This window comes from Crinia signifera, chromosome 8 (assembly GCF_055691185.1).
Source record: "Crinia signifera chromosome 8, ASM5569118v1, whole genome shotgun sequence".
Taxonomy (NCBI): Eukaryota; Metazoa; Chordata; class Amphibia; order Anura; family Myobatrachidae; genus Crinia; species Crinia signifera.
In genome coordinates this window covers 83,999,640-84,021,118 of record NC_139224.1, presented here as the reverse complement: position 1 = coordinate 84,021,118, position 21,479 = coordinate 83,999,640, and the positions used below count along the sequence as shown (strand labels likewise).

The following is a 21,479-nucleotide window of genomic DNA, read 5'->3' as shown; positions in this document are numbered from 1 at the left end:
GTGCAGAATGTGTCCACACGTGTATCTACATCTTCTATCGTAATGGAAATTTTTTAAAAATTTTTGTTCAACCTCTGCTATACATGTTACATCTGCCCCACCTGCAGTGCACATTGTTTTGCCCAATTTCCAAACAAATTTGTAATCAGATCTGAATAAAAGGCCCAGGTTGGAGCCTAAAGTGCATGTGCAGGCGGCTATCATTCAGGCACATTACTTAATAACCTGTTACCAGCAGGACTAGACTGCAAACACTTACATGGAAATATTAGTATTAGTAGTTAGTATAATTAAATGGAGCCCAGAGAGAGAAAAAAGGTCATTCACATAGTGGTCATTGTCTCTGAGTTTGTGCATTGCAGATATTCATATAATTCAGTGATATTTTACTAAAGCTCATGTGCGCAAATCCCTAAAGACCACTCTGGTGCAGGTATTACACAGAGTGTATGCACAAAGGTGAGGTTTCCATCGAGAGGCATGGTTACATAAATGTGTTAATGTGATGGGCATTCCTGGGAGATTACAGGGAGGCAGAAAGAATTTTAAAGATAACTGACCAGACACCACCGTTTTTCTGCTATGTAGCAGCTGTTGTAGGAGTCAGCCCTTCTCCAATAATACAAACACAATATCAAAATGATATCTCTTATAAGACACTAATGTAGCATTAATAAATTTGTGTAAAACATGAACATATATTATGACAATGCTTAAATCAATAAAAATGTATATGACAAATACATTCACATTTAAAAAACCCTTACCGCCCCCCTCCGCATCAATACTAAATCGCATATGCTCTAACATATGCGATTAGTAAAGCAAAGGACAGCTCTTGCGTTAAGCGCTGTCCCTAGACTTCCAGGTCTGGTTTATGCCATACTCTGCCCCTGCCAACTACTTTAGGTCAGAAAAACCATCCGCACCCTCAAGGAACGCATTTCATTGCATTGTTTGTCTATTAAAAAGAGGACATTGTATCCATCGACTCTAATATGCCTCAAGTGGCGCCACATTTCGTGACATATCAACATGCTATGAAGGACTTTCACTTCTTAGCTCTGGACCATATTGCACCTTTGCGAAGAGGTGGGGACCGTGGGAAACTATTGTTACAAAAGGAATGTATGTGGATATGCCTATTTGATTGCATCTCACTTCGAGGACTGAATGAGGAGCAATCCTTAAACGGTTATCTGTAAACAGAAACTGCCCTCACACTCGACCTTTATATTGCCAGTATCTTTGGACTAAAGCTGGGTACACATATATACAATCGTCGGGCCGTTCTTCCATTCTGGGACGGACGGCCGTCCAAATTGTATAGGTGTGTACGCTGTCCCGACTCCCTCTGTACGATCGATAAATGGCCAAAAACAGTCTTGTCCATCCATACTCGGTCGAAGGCTCAGTGCGGTTTAATATTCATCCGACCGGACGGGCCCATATTGAAACAAAAGTGCAGTGTGTATGCACGTTCGATCGATTTGCTGGCCGTTCTTGCGATTATACTGCCAAAGCTGGAACGCCCATGTGGGCATTCCATAGCTGCATGATCTCTCCTACAGCACATATAGAAGGGGTACGCGTCTAAATTTTAGTCAGCCGGCAGGGTGACTGAAGTTCTATATAGACTGGCTATGCGTTTAAATTTTAGTCAGCCACTAGGCTGACTAAAATTTAGGCGCATAAACAGTCTATATAGAAGTTTAGTCACCCTGCCGGCTGACTAATTTTGCGTAACCAGTCTATATAGTGGTTTGCTATAAGTATGCCCTTAACCCAGCCCATTATGATAATTTTGTTTATATATGACGTGTCAATAGCCCAAATCGAGAGAGTGTGTACGGTGGTACAATCTTTTTCTTGCAACTGTTTGTACGCACGTATCGGCTGGTGTTTGTGGACGGTTGGTCACGTGTATGGTCAATCGAACACTCGCAAGAAAATTGTATAGATGTGTACCCAGCTTCAGGTTCCTTAAAGTTATTATTAATTTGATCATTTATATAATGTTTTTTCGGTACTTGTTTCTTATCACGGCCACAATCGCGGGCATCGTGTGCCTTAACTTTAAGGCACACGATGCAACGCGATGCCCACGATTTCCCCATAGACTTCAATGGTAAAATATTTAACATTGAAGCCTATGCGATGGACCCGATTTGTCCATAGGCCTCAATGTTAAATTATTTTAACATTGAAACTGAGTCCATTTAACATAGTAAAAAATGGGAAAAGGCCGAATAAGGGCCATTTCTCATTGGCTATGGCCCCGTCATGTGTGTAAAAAATAATGGCCCCCCATTGTGGCCGCCACCCCCACGATTAACGCGAACCCGAAGCGTGGCGAGCGCAGTGAGCCCTCGAGGGGCGGCGGTGCGCGTCCTCCGACCTTTTCATTCCCCTACTATCCACGTCGGCGTGGAGTTGAAAACAGATTAGTGTGGCGAGCGCAGCGAGCCACCGAGCCCGAAGCGTGGCGAGCCCCGCGAGGGGACGCTGATACCTGTGAAGCCCGCGAGGGGACGCAGGGATCTGTGAAGGTATCAGCGTCCGCTCGCCACGCTTCGGGCTCGCCACACTAATCTATTCTCAACTCCACGCCGACGTGGATAGTAGGGGAATGAAAAGGTCGGAGGACGCGCACTGCTGCGCTCGCCACGCTTCGGGTTCGCGTCAATCGTGGGGGTGGCGGCCACAATGGGGGGCCATTATTTTTTACACACATGACGGGGCCATACCCAATGAGAAATGGCCCATATTGGCCCTTTTACCATTTTTTACTATGTTAAATGGACTCAGTTTCAATGTTAAAAAAATTTAACATTGAAGCCTATGGACACGATGGACCCGATTTCTCCATAGGCTTCAATGTTAAAATAATTTAACATTAAAGCCTATGGACACAATGTACCCGATTTCTCCATAGGCTTCAATGTTAAATTATTTTAACATCGAAGCCTATGGAGAAATCGGGTACATCGCGTCGGTTGCGTCGTGTGCGTTTTGGTATGCACCCGACGCGACCGACACGATTTTTTCCGACACGACCACCACGATAGAAATCGTGGTGGCCGTGCTAGGAAACAAGTACCGTTTTTTCTTTTTTTGTGTGCTTTATGTCTACAGGGGTTTGACAGGGTTTATGTGCCAGTCGTAGCCAGTTATCTATATTACATTAGTTTAATTATAAATGCAGTTCCCCATTTACTCTGACAGCATGAATTGGGGATTGTATCTTTATTTATTTTTGCAGCTGATTAACAGCTTTTCCACTCCTTTTTTTGGGGGGGGGGGGGGGGGGGGGGGGGCACTGTTGTGACATCAGTGTGCAGCTTCCCTTTGGCTGGCTAGTAAGCCGAGAGCCACTGATTGCTGCCCTGTCATTTCTTATTTGTTTTCTCAGCTGCCCAGTTGACGGACGCAAGATTCGCAATTGGCCATGTCACGTGCCTCGTCACTTCTGGGTAGGCAGCAACCAGGACAATCTGTATTGAGCGGTTGCCCGGGTGATGTATGCAGTGGCAGTCATTGGAGGGCCACTCATCGCGTCACTTCCAGGAGGGCGGCTAACACAGATGCATGCTGGCATCTGCTTTATTGCAGATACAGTATGCTGTGTTCATTATGGGAATTTCTGTTTTGATCATGATTACTTGCATACACAGGTGAGCTACATTATTGTCCATTCAATTGGACTTAGGTTGATTATATATATATATATATATATATATATATATATATATATATATATATATATATATATATATATATATATATATATATATATATATATATATATATATATATATATATATGCATGCAAGGGGGGTTATCGGAGTGCGCTAGAGTGAGTACCACTTAGCCAATACACAATTAGTCCAGATAGTTGGAATTCATATCAGACTTTTTACAGAACAAGTTTTTCATCCGTTTTTTAAATGAGAAGGAAACTCCTTTTAAGATATACCTGCCTGCAGAGGAGAATAGTGGCTGACATTGGGGATATCCAGCAGCTTTAAAGCATCTGTCGGCAGTTTGTTTGGGACACATCTATTGTGGGATCGAGATATACTGTATGTGGAGACACTGGTGGACTAAACCAGCTTATCTTCTGAGTAGGTGTAATACACCCTAGGACGTTTTTTAGCCATGGTTGTTCCTACTCATAAATCCTAAAGATATCTATCTTTTCTAAGAGGATACCCGTGAAGGGACAATCATACACACACGGAATAAAGTTTATAGATATTTTGCAGTGCAAAATTACTGACCCTATATCTACCTTGTTGAGATTTTATATACACTTTATTGCTATACCCCTGACGAAGTCCTGTGCGACGAAACGCGTTGGGTTTTTATGAATAAAGGATCGTATATCTTAAAAGGAGTTTCCTTCTCATTTCAAAAACGGATGAAAAACTTGTTCTGTAAAAAGTCTGATAAGAATTCCAACTATCTGGACAAATTGTGTATTGGCTAAGTGGTACTCACTCTAGCGCACTCCGATAACCCCCCTTGCATCTTTGTACACCCCAGGTTCTCACTAACAGGAGAACCTTATCGGAGGAGCTGCTGCCTTTCCAATTTTAGCGCAATACGGAGGTTAAACCACTATATATATATATATATATATATATATATATATATATATATATATATATATATATATATATATATATATATATATATATATATATATATATACATACATACACACACACATATATATATACACACACACATACATACATATATATATATATATATATATACACATATATATATATATACCCTGTCTCCTTGCTATTCATTTATGCTCGGATGGTGCGTAAGATTGAAACAGCTGTAGAGCAGAATATGGCTAATCCCCAGATGACGTCTGTCTTTTGTTAGATGGACTTTTTCATGTTTGAGGAGTATATATAATTTTTTTATATGCAAATATGTCATTGTTGGGACTGATACAACTTGCTACATTTGGATATTCTTTGGAATTGATTTTTCTTCAAATATATATTTTCACTTGATTTTGGTTGTGCTGATTTCTAACACATACAGTATACATACATATAATATATACACACACACACACACACACACTCACTCGCGCACACAGGAAAAACAATATTCTGTGTTTAGTATAGCACAATATGCATTGACATAATAATTGCATTGCTTAAATGATACCAATTAAAAATGTCTTTTTACTGTTAATGCTGGAAGATTAAATATGTGATCTATGAAAATGTGGGTTGTTCCTTCTAGAAGATACTCCCTTTGGAGAGTCTATTATCAGCCAAGAACTCTGCTTAATATTTAAAGTGTCTATTGTGCATTCAATTTTGTATCTTTTCGAAACTCCAGCTGTGTTAAATTAGCAAGTGCCACATTTGGAAAAGCTCTTCGAACCTCTGTAACCCATACTCAGTTGCTTCCCTAGGAGACAAAAGTATGTGTGGAGATGAAAGGCAATTTGTACATAAATATTCCACATACACCACAAATAATAAACAAATCTATTTACCAGGATCAGCTTTATACAGTGGCTTTAAAAAGTATGAAAACGCCGACAAAACAGATATGTAGGTCTTACAAATGTCACTTCAAAGATTATTCCATACTAGCATTACCAACTTTAAAATTTTAAGATTACTGGATAGGAGGCATGACTAGGGGTCAGGGCCAGATTAAGCCAATGGGGGCATGGGATACCTAAGATAGAGGCCCTCTCCTTCATGTCAGCACCACACCACTGGCTGGGACTGCTCCCCATATGCAGGTTTATATATTTATTTATATTTTAAGTGTATGGGAAGGGACTGAAAACCATTTTTCTGAATTTTTAAAATCTCTTGAAAATAATGGCCTAAACCTACGATTCACCTCCAATCTACAAGACCAATCAATAGAAATCATGGACCTGATCTTGATGGGAGATAAGAACGAAGTAATAACTAAAAACTTTGTCAACAGCTACTTGCACCATAAAAGCAACCACATGAAATGGTGGAAAGTAAACATCCCCTACTCGCAATTCTACAGGATCAAAAGAAACTGCAGTAGGACAAAAGACTGAAGAATAACTCACCCTATATGGCGAAAGACTAAAGGAGAAAGAATACCTACATACACACTACACACTACATACCCCCCATGTTGAAATAAAGTTTGTACCCCCCCTACACTATACACGTGTTGAAACATTACACTTACAGAAACACAAAAATAAAAATGTCATCCCAAATGTCATCCCAGTCATCCAGAAGAATGTATTCAGCGGAGGAGGCATATGCCATGCTTGCCTCTGACTCTGACACAGCCAGTGATGCAAGCGGGGAATTTGAAGGATTCGTCTTAACCTCATCTTCCTCCTCTAGTGATGAGGGACCCCCTCAAAGACGCCCCCGTAGAGCAGCTGAGACCCCCCCCCAAATGATTGATCCCGTATGGACCCCACCACCAGACAATTTTGAGCCCCAGGTTCCTGAGTTTTTGGCCATCCCAGGAATCCAATTTGATTCAACAGGTCTCAGAGAAATTGACTTTTTCAAATTATTTTTCTCTGATGATTTTATAAATTTAATGGTGGACCAAAGTAATTTATATGCCCAGCAGTTTATTGCTCAAAACCCCACGTCATCATTTGCTAGGTGGACCCCTGTAGATGCAGTAGAGATGATGACGTTTTGGGGTCTGGTGTTACATATGGGCATAGTAAAAAAGCCAGAAATTAGGCAATATTGGAGTACAGATGTTCTGTACAGCACCCCACTTCATCGTATGGCCATGACTCGGACTCGTTTTGAGACAATCCTTAAATTTTTACATTACACCGATAATGCACAGTGCCCACCCAGAGATGATCCCACCTTTGACCGGCTATTCAAAGTCAGGCCGGTCATTGATCATTTCAGTGCCAAATTTGCAGAGATGTACATCCCTGAAAAATTTATTTGTATCGACGAGTCCCTTATACATTTTAAAGGAAGGGTAAAATTCCGCCAGTACCTTCCCAGTAAGAGGGCAAGGTATGGCATAAAAATGTATAAACTGTGTGAAAGCACCTCAGGGTACACCCACAGGTTTAGGGTATATGAAGGGAAGGATTCAAGAATTGAACCGCCAGAATGCCCCCCCTCCCTCGTAGGTGTTAGTGGAAAAATTGTCTGGGATTTAGTGCACCCCTTCCTGGATAAAGGTTATCACCTCTATGTGGATAACTTTTACACTAGCATCCCCCTGTTTAAGGCCCTTGGTTCAAGAGGTACAGCAGCTTGCGGTACTGTGCGCAAGAACCAAAGAGGCCTCCCAAAAACGCACATTGCCCAAGTACTGAGAAGGGGTGAAAGCAGGGCACAATCCACCGAAAATATGTTGTTGGTCAAATATAAGGACAAGAGGGATGTCCTTATACTGACAACAATTCATGGAGACAGTACCACCTCCGTCCCTGTACGAGGTACCAGTACCCACACCTCAAAACCTAATTGTATCCTAGATTACAATAAGTACATGGGCGGAGTGGATCTTTCAGATCAAGTACTGAAGCCGTACAGTGCCCTGCGGAAAACAAAAATCTGGTACAAGAAGCTGGCCGTGTATATCATCCAGATGGCACTGTATAACGCTTACGTGCTATTCCGTTCTACCAGCCAGAGGGGGACATTTATGCACTTTCAAGAGGAAGTCATAAAGGGCCTAATATTTGGGAACCAGCAGGCAGAGGGCCCCAGTACTTCTAGTACTGGCCCCCGTATTGTACCAGGGCAGCATTTTCCTAACGAAATCCCCTCCACTGCAAAAAAGGGCAGGACACAAAAAAGGTGCAAAGTTTGCTATAAAAAGGGAATAAGAAAGGATACTATTTTCCACTGTGAAACTTGCCCCGACAAACCCGGCCTATGTATAAAGGAGTGTTTTAAAATATACCACACATCTATGGATTATTAGGTTCATCATTTCACCGTGCTTCGGGGGTCTTGCTAATGCCACATAGCACCCACCATTCATTCCACCAGAATCTGAGCTGCAAAATCCAAAAATCACTCCTTCCCTTCTGAGTCCTGCCATGCACCCAACTGGTATTTTTTGGTCACATATGAGGCATTGCCATACTCGGGAGAAATTGGGGCACAGATTTTGGGGTGCTTTGTCTCCTTCATTCCTTGTGAAAATGAAAAATTTTGAGCCAGAACTGCATTTTTGTGTAAAAAAATTTATTTTTCATTTTCACTGCCCAGTTGTACCACAATTGGTGAAACCCCTGGGGGTTTGAAATGTACACTATACCCCTAGATGAATTCCCTGAGGGGTGTAGTTTGCAAAATGGGGTCACTTGTGGGGGGGTTCCACTGTATTGGTGCTTTGGGGGTCTTGCTAATGCGACATAGCACCCACCAACATTCCACCAGAATCTGTGCTGCAAAATCCAAATATCACTCCTTCCCTTCTGAGTCCTGCCATGCACCCAAATGGTATTTTTTGGTCACATGTGAGGCATTGCCGTACTCGGGAGAAATTGGGGCACAGATTTTGGGGTGCTTTATCTCCTTCATTCCTTGTGAAAATGAAAAATTTTGAGCCAGAACTGCATTTTTGTGTAAAAAATTTAATTTTTCATTTTCACTGCCCAGTTGTACCACAATTGGTGAAACCCCTGGGGGTTTGAAATGTACACTATACCCCTAGTTGAATTCCCTGAGGGGTGTAGTTTGCAAAATGGGGTCACTTGTGGGGGGGTTCCACTGTATTGGTGCTTCGGGGGTCTTGCTAATGCGACATAGCACCCACCAACATTCCACCAGAATCTGTGCTGCAAAATCCAAATATCACTCCTTCCCTTCTGAGTCCTGCCATGCACCCAAATGGTATTTTTTGGTCACATGTGAGGCATTGCCGTACTCGGGAGAAATTGGGGCACAGATTTTGGGGTGCTTTGTCTCCTTCATTCCTTGTGAAAATGAAAAATTTTGAGCCAGAACTGCATTTTTGTGTAAAAAATGTAATTTTTCATTTTCACAGCCCAGTTGTACCACAATTGGTGAAACCCCTGGGGGTTTGAAATGTACACTATACCCCTAGATGAATTCCCTGAGGGGTGTAGTTTGCAAAATGGGGTCACTTGTGGGGGGGTTCCTAACTTTTAGCATCTTATGGTGCCTAGAAACCTACATGGTGCCTAAAAAATAATCTCATAAAAAGGAGGCTCCAAAATCAAGTAGGTGCTCCTTCTATTATAAAGCCTGTGGTTTGGTCAACGTGCACACTAGGGCCACATATAGGATATTTATGAAAACAAAAGAATTGGGGGAATCAATTTTTAGTCACATTTCTCTAGTAAAATCTACTGTGTTCCTTAGAAAAATGTATTAAACTTGAAAATCTGCAAAAAAAATGAAATTTTGAAATTTCACCTACACTTTGTTTTAATTCCGGTGAAACACCTAAAGGGTTAACAAACTTCCAAAATGCTGTTTTGAATACTGTGAGGGGTGCAGTTTTTGAAATGGCATCATTTATGGGGGTGTCTCACATACAAGTCCCTCAAAGTCACATCAGAACTGAACTCGTCCCTAAAAAAATCAGTGTTTGAAATTTTCTTGAAAATTTGAGAATTTGCTATTCATGCTTTAAGCCTCCTAGTGTCCAAAAAATTTAAAAGGAGGTTGAAATAATGATGGAAACACAAAGTATACATATGGTCTATGTTAGTTATTAACTATTTTGAGTGGTATGATTATTTGTCTCACAAGCAGAAAATTTAACATTTTGAAAATTGCTAAATTTTCCATTTTTTTTACGACATTTTGGTATTTTTCACAAAAAAACACAGACTGTATCGACCCAAATTTACCACTAACTTGAAGTACAATGTGTCACGAGAAAACAATCTCAAAATCACTGGGATAAGTAAAAGCAAAAAAAAAGTTATCCCCACTTAAGTGATACATGTCAGATTTGAAAAAAAGGGCTCTGTCAGGAAGGCAAAAACAGGCTGCGGCGGGAAGGGGTTAATAAAAGTCAGTTGAGACTGACTTATTACTGAAGGCAGGAGAAGTCATTTGATGGTGAGCGATCATCGAAGGATTGCTCCAGCTAGCGGCCGCATTTGACGGGATGTGTTAGCAAACACATCTCCTCGCATTCTACCGAGGGGATTCGGGTGGCCGGGCATTCGTAGGTGCAGCAGGCGGCGTTTAGCTGCTGGCTAAGCAGTAAAAGAGCGTCGCTTAGGGAGCGTGTCTGAGTCAGGCCCCATATTACTACATCTCAGTATGTGGCATATTTATCACAATCCACTGCCAAAATATGGATGGGATATGATAAATTCAAATAAAAACACGAGTTTTTACACACCTTTGCTCAGTAGCGCACGCAGGGGGGGTTTCTGAGTACCCAGAAACACCCCCCCCCCAGGAGTCTAAGGACCCTAGGCTGAAAGCTGAGGGTCCCCTCTTTCCATGGGTATAAGAATTTAAAAAATCGGCACTTGGGAACTGGAGATATCTGACTTCAAAGCAGTGGTCCCCATCCAAGCTTGTTAATTGCCCTTCCCCATCAGATATTTCAGGTTCTGTCTGACTTAGAGATTTTCTGAGGATATATTCCAAAAGCTGGGACTCTCCCCCTTCGGTGGACACTAGTAGCTTGTCTCTCCTGTTCCTAGAACCAGAGATATCAGCCTTCCAGCTGCTGGTTACTGCTCCAGCTCCACACACCTGGTATGTAGTTTTATATACAAGTTGGCAGATTGCTCTGCCTCCTGAACTCTGATCCCCTAGTCCCCAATACCATTTGGCAGGTGGGATTCTCTAGTTTTTAATTCCATTAAAAGCTAAGAAATCTATTTCTGGGAACTGGAGATACCTGCAGTCATGCAAGCTGTCCTCCCACCAGAAAATTATGAATAATGAGCCCACTCCACTATACACCCCTCCTCTGCGTATTAAACATCCTCTACCACCCTGGAAGTTATGTATCAGGACCCCTTCATTCAGCCCAATGCCCCCTTCTCCCACCATCTGTGCAGTAAAGAGGTAATTAGTGGAAATTACTGATCCAGGCCCTACATGCTGAGCGGTTGATATAATACCCCCTACCACCCGTGGGACATCAAAGCTTCCCCCACCCCTACCGCTGGAGGATCGGTAGGTGCCCCAATACATTGCTATGTCCAGGGGTCTACACTGCTGTTGACGCCCCTGTATGTATATACAGTATATATATATATATGTGTGTGTGTGTGTGTATGTATATATATTTATATATATAATTAATATACATTTGATCTATTTATAATACTTTAACTGATATGGCATATACTGGGTCACCTAAGTGTCCATCTCCGTACTTTGCTCCGCCCCTCTGGAAACCCCCTTCTGAATATCCTGCGTTTGCCACTGTTTGCTTACATTTACATGCCAGCATTTGGTGACCTCTTTCTTCCTGATAGGAGAGACTACTCTGGATGTCTGCCTACTGACTACAGTGCATCGGGGGTAAAGAGAGCGGAGACACAGGTGTGAAGGGTGCAATGACACAAGTGAGGAATGAGGCAGAGGCACAAGTAGGAAGGCACAGGTAATAAGAGAGGTAGACACAGGAAGAGAAGGTGGTAGTGCCATAGTTGGCAGAGATATATGTGGAGAGAGAAGTGGAAGCACAGATAGAGATAGGCAGAGACATAAATAGGGAGGGGGTAGAGATAGAAGTTGAAAGGGAGCAATCACAGGTGGGAAGGGGATAGAGACACAGGTGGTGAAGAGGAGCAGAGGAAGGCTGAGATACAGGTGGAGAGGCTGGCAGAAGCACACCGGTGAAAGGAACAGATACACAGGTGGGGGCGGATATACAGGTGAGGGTGGAGATACAGGTGGAGAGGCTGGCGGAAGCACACTGGTGAAAGGAACAGATACACATATGGGGGCGGAGATACAGATGAAGTGAGGGAAGAGGAAAAATTGAGGAAAGAGGTGGAGATGCAAATGATAAAAGATGAAGTGACACAGGTATGAAAGGGCAGAAATAAACATAGGTGGAGAGAGGACAAAATACATACTGTAGGTGATAATGGAAGTAGTGGCATTTATTCTAAGGGTCAGTGGCAAGAATGTCATGGTGAATCATGGGCAGCTGCATCTAATGTCCTAGCTGATCATTTATTTACGGGAAAAATCAACTTGAAGATACATCCTCGCTCCACCCAGGCCACCGTTTCTCTGATTGGAACCCGGGAGATGAAGAGCAGCAGAAGAGGGGGGGCTCAGAAGATGCAACATTTTCAGGAAGAGCTGAAGCCCCTGTGCTAACTGCTGATCATTGTCCTGAATGGTCCTATTAATCACTCATAAAAGTCTTACCCCCTCCCCCTTCAGGCATCCTCACTGGCACTACTCACCGCACAGAAGTTTTTCTAATAGCAGACATGCAGAGCTTCTCTCCATGCCAGGGGTCGTGGCTTCAAACGGATCCAGGAGGCGGGGCTACTGTAAGGCACAGAGGCAGGCAGAGCTTCTGACAGGTCTGTGTGCAAATTTGTGATTTGGCAGGTCCAGGGGCAGAGCTTTGCCTGGTTTACCTCTGTGTCGTGTCTGATGTAGGAACCGTGTGCTGTCAGCTTGCTGGGCCTGGGATTTTGAGATGGTAAGGTATTTTGGGTGGCAGGGAGGGGAGTTAGCTGGGATGCTGGTTGTGCCAGGAAAAAAAAATCCTGTCAACACTGGCTTTATAGCAGAGGATCCCTGTGGGTCTATTTTCAATGAGGGGATTGGAGCTGCAGCTCCATCCGTCCAATTGATAATCCGTCCCTGGAGCAGAGCCACTACCTGGTCTCTGTGACAGTGAGAATTGCTGTGGGGAGTGAGGAACACCAGGTGTGACAGCACGCAGCCCATCAATCCTGGAGTACAGGAAGAGCAGGTGTTCTTGCAGCAGCATCCATCCACCAATCAGAGGGACAGGACAGAAGCTTCTTCACATGTCATCTCTGTTGCTGCAGCTGTCCTCCTTCCTGCTGAGGTGTGCGATACGAACGCCTATGCGTAGCAGCACGGCCGGTTCACACACACTACTTTGATGTTAAATATGGACCTACGGGACTTCGAGCAGTGATCACGTGACCGCGACCGCCGCCGGTGGCTGTCAGTCAGATAGCAGCTGCGGCCACATGAAAAGTTAGTACACCAGGGCACTTATTAAATTGTTTGAGGTACATGGCACCCTGCCCCCCCGGCCCAGCCCGCCCCTGGCCATGATATGGATATCACCTAGACATATAGCACTCTACTAATAGATATTATTACACACCTAGTAAAGTACACTATTAAAATAAATAAATCAACTTACTACCTTCTTGTATGTATTTACTTTTAAATAATAATTTTTTATTAAAACAAAATATTCATTCTATATAATTTTTTATATTATATTACTTTCAAATGCACAGCACTTACTCTGATTGTATAGAATCACTGTTACACTTCATATAAATACTGTACTTAAAGAAGCTAAATAGTTCTAAAACAAACATCCACAGATGTATATTAATTTATATTGATTGCATCTCCGCATGCCACCATGGAAACTATGAAAAAATTTGTCTCTTGGGCTTAAGATCTCAGACCATCATACGAACTGTGTCACCCAATCAGGACAACTAAAAAATGTCCACCGACACATTAAGAATGAACAAAATATCACAGAAAATGGCTGCTGAACGAAACTGTCTATTGATGGTACCATTTGTTCTCCTGTGCTGGAAAGCAGGCTGCCTGTACCATCGCAAAGTGCAGAGAAGCTTCCGGATAAGAGTGGCGGAAGTCCCCTTCTGTGCAGACACCCTTACAGAAAAAATATGCCAGAAGCATGGCGGAAGTGACAATTTCTGCTGGTAGTGGGGCAGAAGTGCTCCCTCTATTCCGGACTCTTAAGCAGTTTTCTGTACAATATACTGACTATACTATAATATTATATTCAACTACAGATATCTTTAGCTATAATAAAAACACAGTATTCAATGGTTGTTAGCAAAATAGCAAAAATGTGCAGACACCACAGGATGTGATGTCATAATTGGTTAAGGAATTATTGGAGGTATAAATAAAGATCTGGTCCCTTTCTCCCTCACCCCTTGAAAAAGTCTCATTAATGAAACACGTTGGGCGCTGCTTACTACCTGCTCCTCTAACTAATGCATCAGACCATCCAACTTGTTGCTTGGATGGAATAAAAATATGGTACTGCATGGGAGCAAATGTATATTTACTTCAGAAATTTTTTTCCCAAAATCTGGAAAAGGACAAAGGGGGAGATTCTCTAAACTAAAAAATCTGGCGATGCCCCATAGAACCCTATGGGCTTCTAATGCGACCCCCCCCTCCCCCGCCCCGACCCACCGCCACCACGCACAGACCCCCCTCACCTGTGTCCGGGCAGCACAGAGTTGTGCTGCCCGGACCAGTGACCTCCTCATCGTTGCACTATGACCCTCTTCCGGGTGAAGGGGGGAGGAGAGCCAGACCCACTGACTCACCGCAAAGGACAGCTCTTAACGCAAGAGCTGTCCTTTGCCATAATTATTGCATGAATATAATTGAAGAATTTATGGCATATATATACATGGCAATCTTTATGGGTTCAAATTTACGCGCAAAATAGAAAAAGAAGTCGATTTTTTGGATCTTAAGCATACCCTGCAATAGATGCATATGCTGCAAATTTATGGATGGAACCTCATTTACACATATTACCTCGGAACATTGGACCTTGAAACTGAATATTATTACACAGTCTCTCAAGACATTACTCGGAGAAGCATGATGCTAAAGTAGAAAATAATAATTTCTCATTTACAGTGTTGGAACATATAAAACAGGATCCAAGAGGAGGAGATAGGGAGCTCAAATTAGTCCAGAGAGAAAGCTACTGGATCTACACTTTAACCCCTTCACGACATTGCCTTTTAAGGTAATTTTTTTTTTTTTTCCTCCTTGCGTTCAAATAAGCGTAACTTTTTTAATTTTCCGGCTATATAGACACGAGGGCTTTTTTTTGCGGGACAAGTTGTACTTTTTAATGGTACCATTTACTATACCGTATAATATTCTGGGGAATCAGGAAATAATTCAATGTGGGGTAAAAAGAAAAAAAAACGCAATTCCACAATTTTGCGCTGGTTACGGTTTTTTTGGAGTTCATAGTTCGTTTAAAATGATGGGTTATCTTTATTCTATGGGTCGTTACGATTCCGGTGATACCAAACTTATATAGTTTTCGTTACGTTTTACGACTAAAAAAAAAAATAGAATATGTTACGGTTTTTCGAATTTGCGTCTCGTCGCCATGTTCTGCGGCTTATAACTTTTTTATTTTTCCACCTACGGACCTGGGTGAGGGCTCATTTTTTGCGGGCTGAAGTGTACTTTTTAATTAATACCATTATGGGATATGGGCGACTTTCTGATCTCTTTTAGCTATTTTTTTTTGGGTAGGCGATGCGACCAAAAAACGTAGTTTTGGCGTTGGGGATTATTTTCCGTTTACGCCTTTAACCGTGCGGGATAACTAATGTTATATTTTAATAGATCGGACTTTTAGGAACGCGGCGATACCAAATATGTTTATTTTTTTTATTTTTTATTTATTTTTATTTGGGAAATGGGGAAAGGGGGGTGATTTGAACTTTTAATATTTTTTTATTTTTTTTTTATTTTTAAACTTTATTTTTATTTTTTTTTACTTTTACTACAAGGCCCCCTAGTGTACTTGACCACTAGGGGGCGCGATCGCCTGTACTAGGTTCAGCCATAGAGCTCTATGGCTGAACGTAGTGATTTTATGCACTTCCTATTACATCCTGCCTGAGGCAGGATGTAATAGGTATGCATACACGGCCAGCACAGGGGTCTACATTAGACCCCTGGCTACCATGGCAACCAATCGGCACCCTCCGATCTCGCCGCGGGGGGCCCCGATCGGCGCCGGAGGGGGGCGCCCCCCCTCCGATCAGCTATTTAAGCACTGCGGGCGCTTTGCCCGCGGTGCTTAAAGGGTTAAACGGCCACGATCGGCGAACTCGCCGCTCGTGGCCGTGAGAGCAGGGACCTGGCTGTAATATACAGCCATTACCTGCTCTCTTTCAAGCCAGCTCACTCCGTGAGCTGGCTTGATTCCCCCGCAACCGACATATGTCGTGAAGGGGTTAAAAACCTTAATCCCAAATGGGCTTAACGAGAGTATAGATATAGTGTCCTTCCGTTGAAGGGGATCTATATTAAATAATTAGGCAGGATACTTTTTATTACATTCCATATAATTATGTCTACATATGTGTATTTGAAGAGGATTCGATATTGAATAATTAGGCAGAATTTATTTCCGACAGACTGTATGTAATCATATCTATATATTCTACAAGATATCGAATAATAAGGCAGGATACTTTTTGTTAACATTTCATATAATTATGTCTACATATATGTATCCGAAGAGGATTCGATATGGAATAATTAGGCAGGATATATTTCCGACACATTGTATGTAATCATGTTTATATATTCCACAAGAAATTACTTATTTAATTTATTTTCTAAGCACTTTATATGTATTACACTTGTCAATTATTATTTTGAGTGTTTATTATTGATTACTTTCATATGCCATAATACTATGGATTTATTGTTAATATACACCTTACGCGTGAAAATTCAATTACCCAGTTGAAATTTTTATGAACTGATATATCTCATTAGTATACATTAATTAATTAAATATGCGATAATTATGTATGCGGTAGCTGGCGATAGGGGGCACGGATGTTAGAACATCCCCCCCAAAAAAACTGTCGCTCAGACACGGTACTGTAGTTGAACCTGTTTGATTTAAACAATTTGACTGAATGTTTTTGTCCATTTTCCTGGGGTTGTGAGCACATTTTGGATTATACTTTGCTCCCCATACAGTACCATATTTTTATTCCATCCAAGCAATTAGTTGGATGGTTGGAGGAAATTTGGTCTAATGTGTGGCCAGCATAAGATAAGCTACTTTTTATCTCCTGATTCCTAATTTTATAATTTATAAAAATGTTATTGGTTGCCATATTTAATTATACATATGGTAATCCTCTACAGCTTTCCAGTTTTTATATTATAAAGAAACGTTTTTTTTCCCCTATATTTCTATAGATTTTTTTACATGTACCCTGTAAAATTCTTCGTTTTCTTATATTCAGTAGTCTCGGTCTTATGAAAAATATTCACTAAACCCCTATTCCTCACTTTAATACAGATGGGGTTATCGGAGTGCGCTATAACAAGTACCACCTAGCCAATTAATATAGTTAGTCTATTGTATTGATGTAATTATCGAAATTTCAAGGATTTTCTTCCAAAAGAAAGTAAAGTACTTTTATACTTTTGTTCCCAAATTAGGAGTAGACTCGAGTCAATCAAATGATTCTTTATTCAAAAAACCAACCCAACGCGTTTCGTCACAAAGGACTTCATCAAGGGCATGGCTACAGGTGGTACGCAGATAAAACAGAATGCAGTTTGAGCATTACATTTAAATGAAATATGAACAAATAAAAAAGGTATATAGTGTAATATACATACCAAGGAAGTTTTTTGACCTCACAACAAAATTTGCATAGAAAAAAAGAGGAGGTTTCTTCAAACAATTATGTATAAAATCTAAAAAGATACAAGATTTGGGGATCAGAAGATGAGCAAGCGATAAAGCGAAAAAAGTATAAACTAGCATCCATAAAAGCCATAAGATTTCTTACCTATCAGTTTCTTATTTATTATCAGGGGGTATGACTTCAGTTAGTGTACACGATTAGAATTCCGCTGAGGCAGATCCTCATAAAATAAAGGTGTTTAAATGGCCTAAGAGAAGATGTAATAATTTTCTCAATATCTCCAAATCAATAGAGGGTTCATTATAAGGGGATCTGGTACGGAGTCCACCTACCGTACTGATGAAACTCAAAGATAAAGTATGGACGGAAGACATGATCTGGCTGACAATAGACGTCTAGGCGTTGTACCCATCAATCCCACACGATGACGGAATGGAGGCAATTAAGATAATTTTACAAAGGGATTCAACACTTCCAGAAAAACATTTGGAACAACTTCCCTGCAAGTGTACCTTGAAGAATTGAATCATTCACTTTGCATTTTGTTAATTGATCAAAAATAAACTATTAAACACTTGTATTTTTTTTTAAATCCTAACTTTGCATATTTTACAAAACTTCCTATATATTTTTAACAATTTTTTATTGCATTATCCTTTTAATGAAAAAAAATTGTAATCCTGCTTGTTATAATAATACTGTTAAACATTGCTATGTATTAGAAACCTTAATCAACCATATTTTAATGCTTTCTAACATTACCAATCCAAAGTTATTAGGCTTTTATAGGATTTATTTGAAATCTTTCTATAAAACCAATTTTAGACTAAATATAATTAAAACATGCAAAAGTACTTTTCAGAGCAATGCACAAAATAGAAAAAAGAAGAAGAAATTAAGCACTAGTACTTGATGTCACTGGCATTAAACATTTTGAATAAAAACCACTAGTTTAAATGCCTTTTCAGTTCCAAGTCTGTTTCAAAGCCTCAAATGAACTAAACCAAAAGAAGACAAATTCTTTCTACAGTAGATGAAGATGATTGAGCAGTCAGAAGTTGTTCTATAATGGTAAATACAGTAGGGTAAACGAATATTGAGGGAGAAGCTTGATGCTAGGCAGACTTAGCATCTCTCTTATCGGATTCGCCTCCCTAGATCTTTATTGTGTGCGTGTGATTTACTGCATTGGTTCAGCTTACTTAAAGACCACAGTCTCAACATATTAAAAAAAAACAGTGGTTTTCTAAAAGAAAAGAAAAACATTTGGTTTAAAACAGCCACACACGATAACAGGTAGCTATTGATTCTGTGTGCAGTGCACCCATTTTGGAACAGTAATATACTGTATACCTGTACAATAATTATTACTACCAACCCCTATTAGAACCTTACTGTGGATAACCTGTGGATCTTTTAAAATGTGTTAGTCAGTAATGAGTGCACCTGTGCACCTGCGAGGTGATCTGGAAAACTTTAACTGTTCCTAGCTCTCGAGGACTGGAGTTGGCTACCCCTGCTTTAGAGTATACTACACAATACATGGTCTATGCCAGTGGTAGACAACTACGGTCCTCGAGAGCTACCAACAGTTCACATTTTCCAGACAACCTAGCTGCTGCAAAGGTGCACTCATTACTAGCTGAAACATTTTCAAAGATCCACAGGTGGAGCTAATTACTTCACTTGTGATTCTGTGAGGAGACCTGGAAAACATTAACTGATGGTAGCTCTCGAGGACAGGAGTTGCCTACCCCAGGACTACGCTAAAATGAAGAGAGCAGCATTTGTATTTTGATGAACTACCACCGATCCAGAATTGAGGCTGGTTAGTTAGGCTTATTTTTATTTCTGTAAATGTATATGCCATCTACAATCTCATCCTAGTCTTCTGTCAAAGAACATGTGGCAAAGCTTCATTTCCTGTCAGAAAATATGCCAGACATTATTCCACATGACACCGGCGTCATATGTTGATTGCCTTTTCATGCAAGGGTCATGCTGTATCTACAGATCCATGTGAGGCTCTCAGCACACATAGTAAATGTTTACCGCTTTCTTTTGCTTTTGGCCGGCAGCCAAGGAGACGTGGGCTTTACAGAGATCTGTATTCATTCCTAAAAATAGCCTTCTCCCTAATTTGCCATCCTGTTTAGTGTATGATTCGCTTGAATACAGGATGAAATAAAGTTAACTACCCTGCGCAGAAGAAAATGGTTCAAGGTTACTCGATAAGCTCTTAATAGACATTATTGGTAAAGTGAATTTCCGTAATGTAATAGAACAGAAAATGATTCACTCCCACCCTGTTTGTAGTTGTTATAATCACAGACAGGAGACTGTTCAGAATCCTTGTTGTGTTCATTTAAGATGTTCTCGATATTTGCTTCTCATGTGTCTTTGCAAATACTTTTTATAAATGAAAAAACATATTGAGGTTTACTTACAGTATTTAAATGTCTCATTGTACATGCCCAGCATTTTCAATGCACTAGGTTTTCACATGTCCATTTCCCTACCTCCAAAAAGTATCTTTTAAATGCCAAATGCTATGCTCTGCAGAATATATGCCCAATGCAGTAGAAAGCCTGGCCAGGCCCGGATACTTTTTAATCAGCATGGCCTAATCACAGGAGGTGTGGCCATCCACTCTTGATTGTACATTAAGCACCTCCCCTGCAACATTGCAGCCCAGCACACAGCAGCATGTGCAGGAAGAAGAAGAGCTGCTGCTATCCCAGGAAGTCCCACTGGGCCCCCCATCATACCTGTACTTGGGTAATTAGTACCCTCTCCCCCCTATCCCCCACACTCCATCATACCCATAAGGGATATTGGGACAATAGCCCCAAAATTGGAACTACAGTACAGTATGCTAAAACCATAAATCACAAATCTGAATTAGCGCTTAATGATGTTTGTGCCGGTTAAACATGAAAGCAAATGTTTTATTGATTGGTATGGTATTAAAGTAAGGATCTTATCAGAGTAACGATTTGGCCCAAAATTAGCCAATTTAGATACAATCTCGACCGATTGTATGTAAATTGGCCATGTTTTGGGCCATTTCACGGTCGTTCTGATGCAATCCCGATCCGATGCGCTAGGTCTTTTCTGAGATCCTACCTGCAGCAGGTAGGATCTGAGAAATGACCATTGAAGTGGGTGCGGGTCGCGATCGGATCGCGATCACATTTTCTCCTCTGTCCCATATGTATGTCCCCCTGTCCTCTTGTATGTATCCCTCTGTCACCCCTATGTGTGTATCCCATTGTCACCCTGTGCATGCCCCTGTGTATATGCGCCACTGTCATCCCATGCATATGCCACTGTCATCCTTTGTGACGAAATGGTAGAAATGTTTTTCATGGCGTCTATAAATCCACTTACAGTATTACTAAGAGAGCAACATTTGAATGTCACAGCCTACTGTACCTGAATATTGTTGCTGAATACATGCATCGCACAGTCTACCCATCTACTAATGCAGAGTTTGCAATACTTCCCATTACAGTTCAGGTTTTAAAGGATATCCACACCCGAGCACTTTAACCATTAGGACTCACACACGGATATCCTTAAAACCTATGACTGACATGAGGTGCAATCGAATGGCCATGAGGGAAAGCAGTGGTCTACATGCTCTGGCCCTGTTCGAAATATAAAATAGAGAATAGAAACAAACACACACACACACACACACACACACGTGACAGGCCCGGTTATTGTTATTATATTATTATTAATTATTGAACTATGCTTGTACAAAGGTCTTAAGACCTGCTGATGATGGAACAGTGTTATCAAGGGTGATAGGACAGGAATATGA

At 41.1% G+C, this 21,479-nt stretch overlaps 1 protein-coding gene across 4 annotated transcripts in view; it reads right to left on the bottom strand.

Annotated features, from left to right (window-relative positions):
• The window catches only part of C8H1orf21 (chromosome 8 C1orf21 homolog), a 153,376-nt gene that overhangs the window by 89,984 nt on the left and 41,913 nt on the right, over positions 1–21,479 (bottom strand). Inside the window, exons 2-3 of one of the 4 annotated variants that reach the window (XM_083156778.1) lie at positions 17,795–17,897; positions 17,622–17,699 (exon numbers count right to left, since the gene is read on the bottom strand). The exons of the other annotated variants lie outside the window; for them this stretch is intronic. The gene's annotated coding sequence lies outside the window, so the exon portion shown is untranslated. The remainder of the gene's footprint in view (positions 1–17,621; positions 17,700–17,794; positions 17,898–21,479) is intronic. 4 annotated transcript variants of the gene reach the window in all.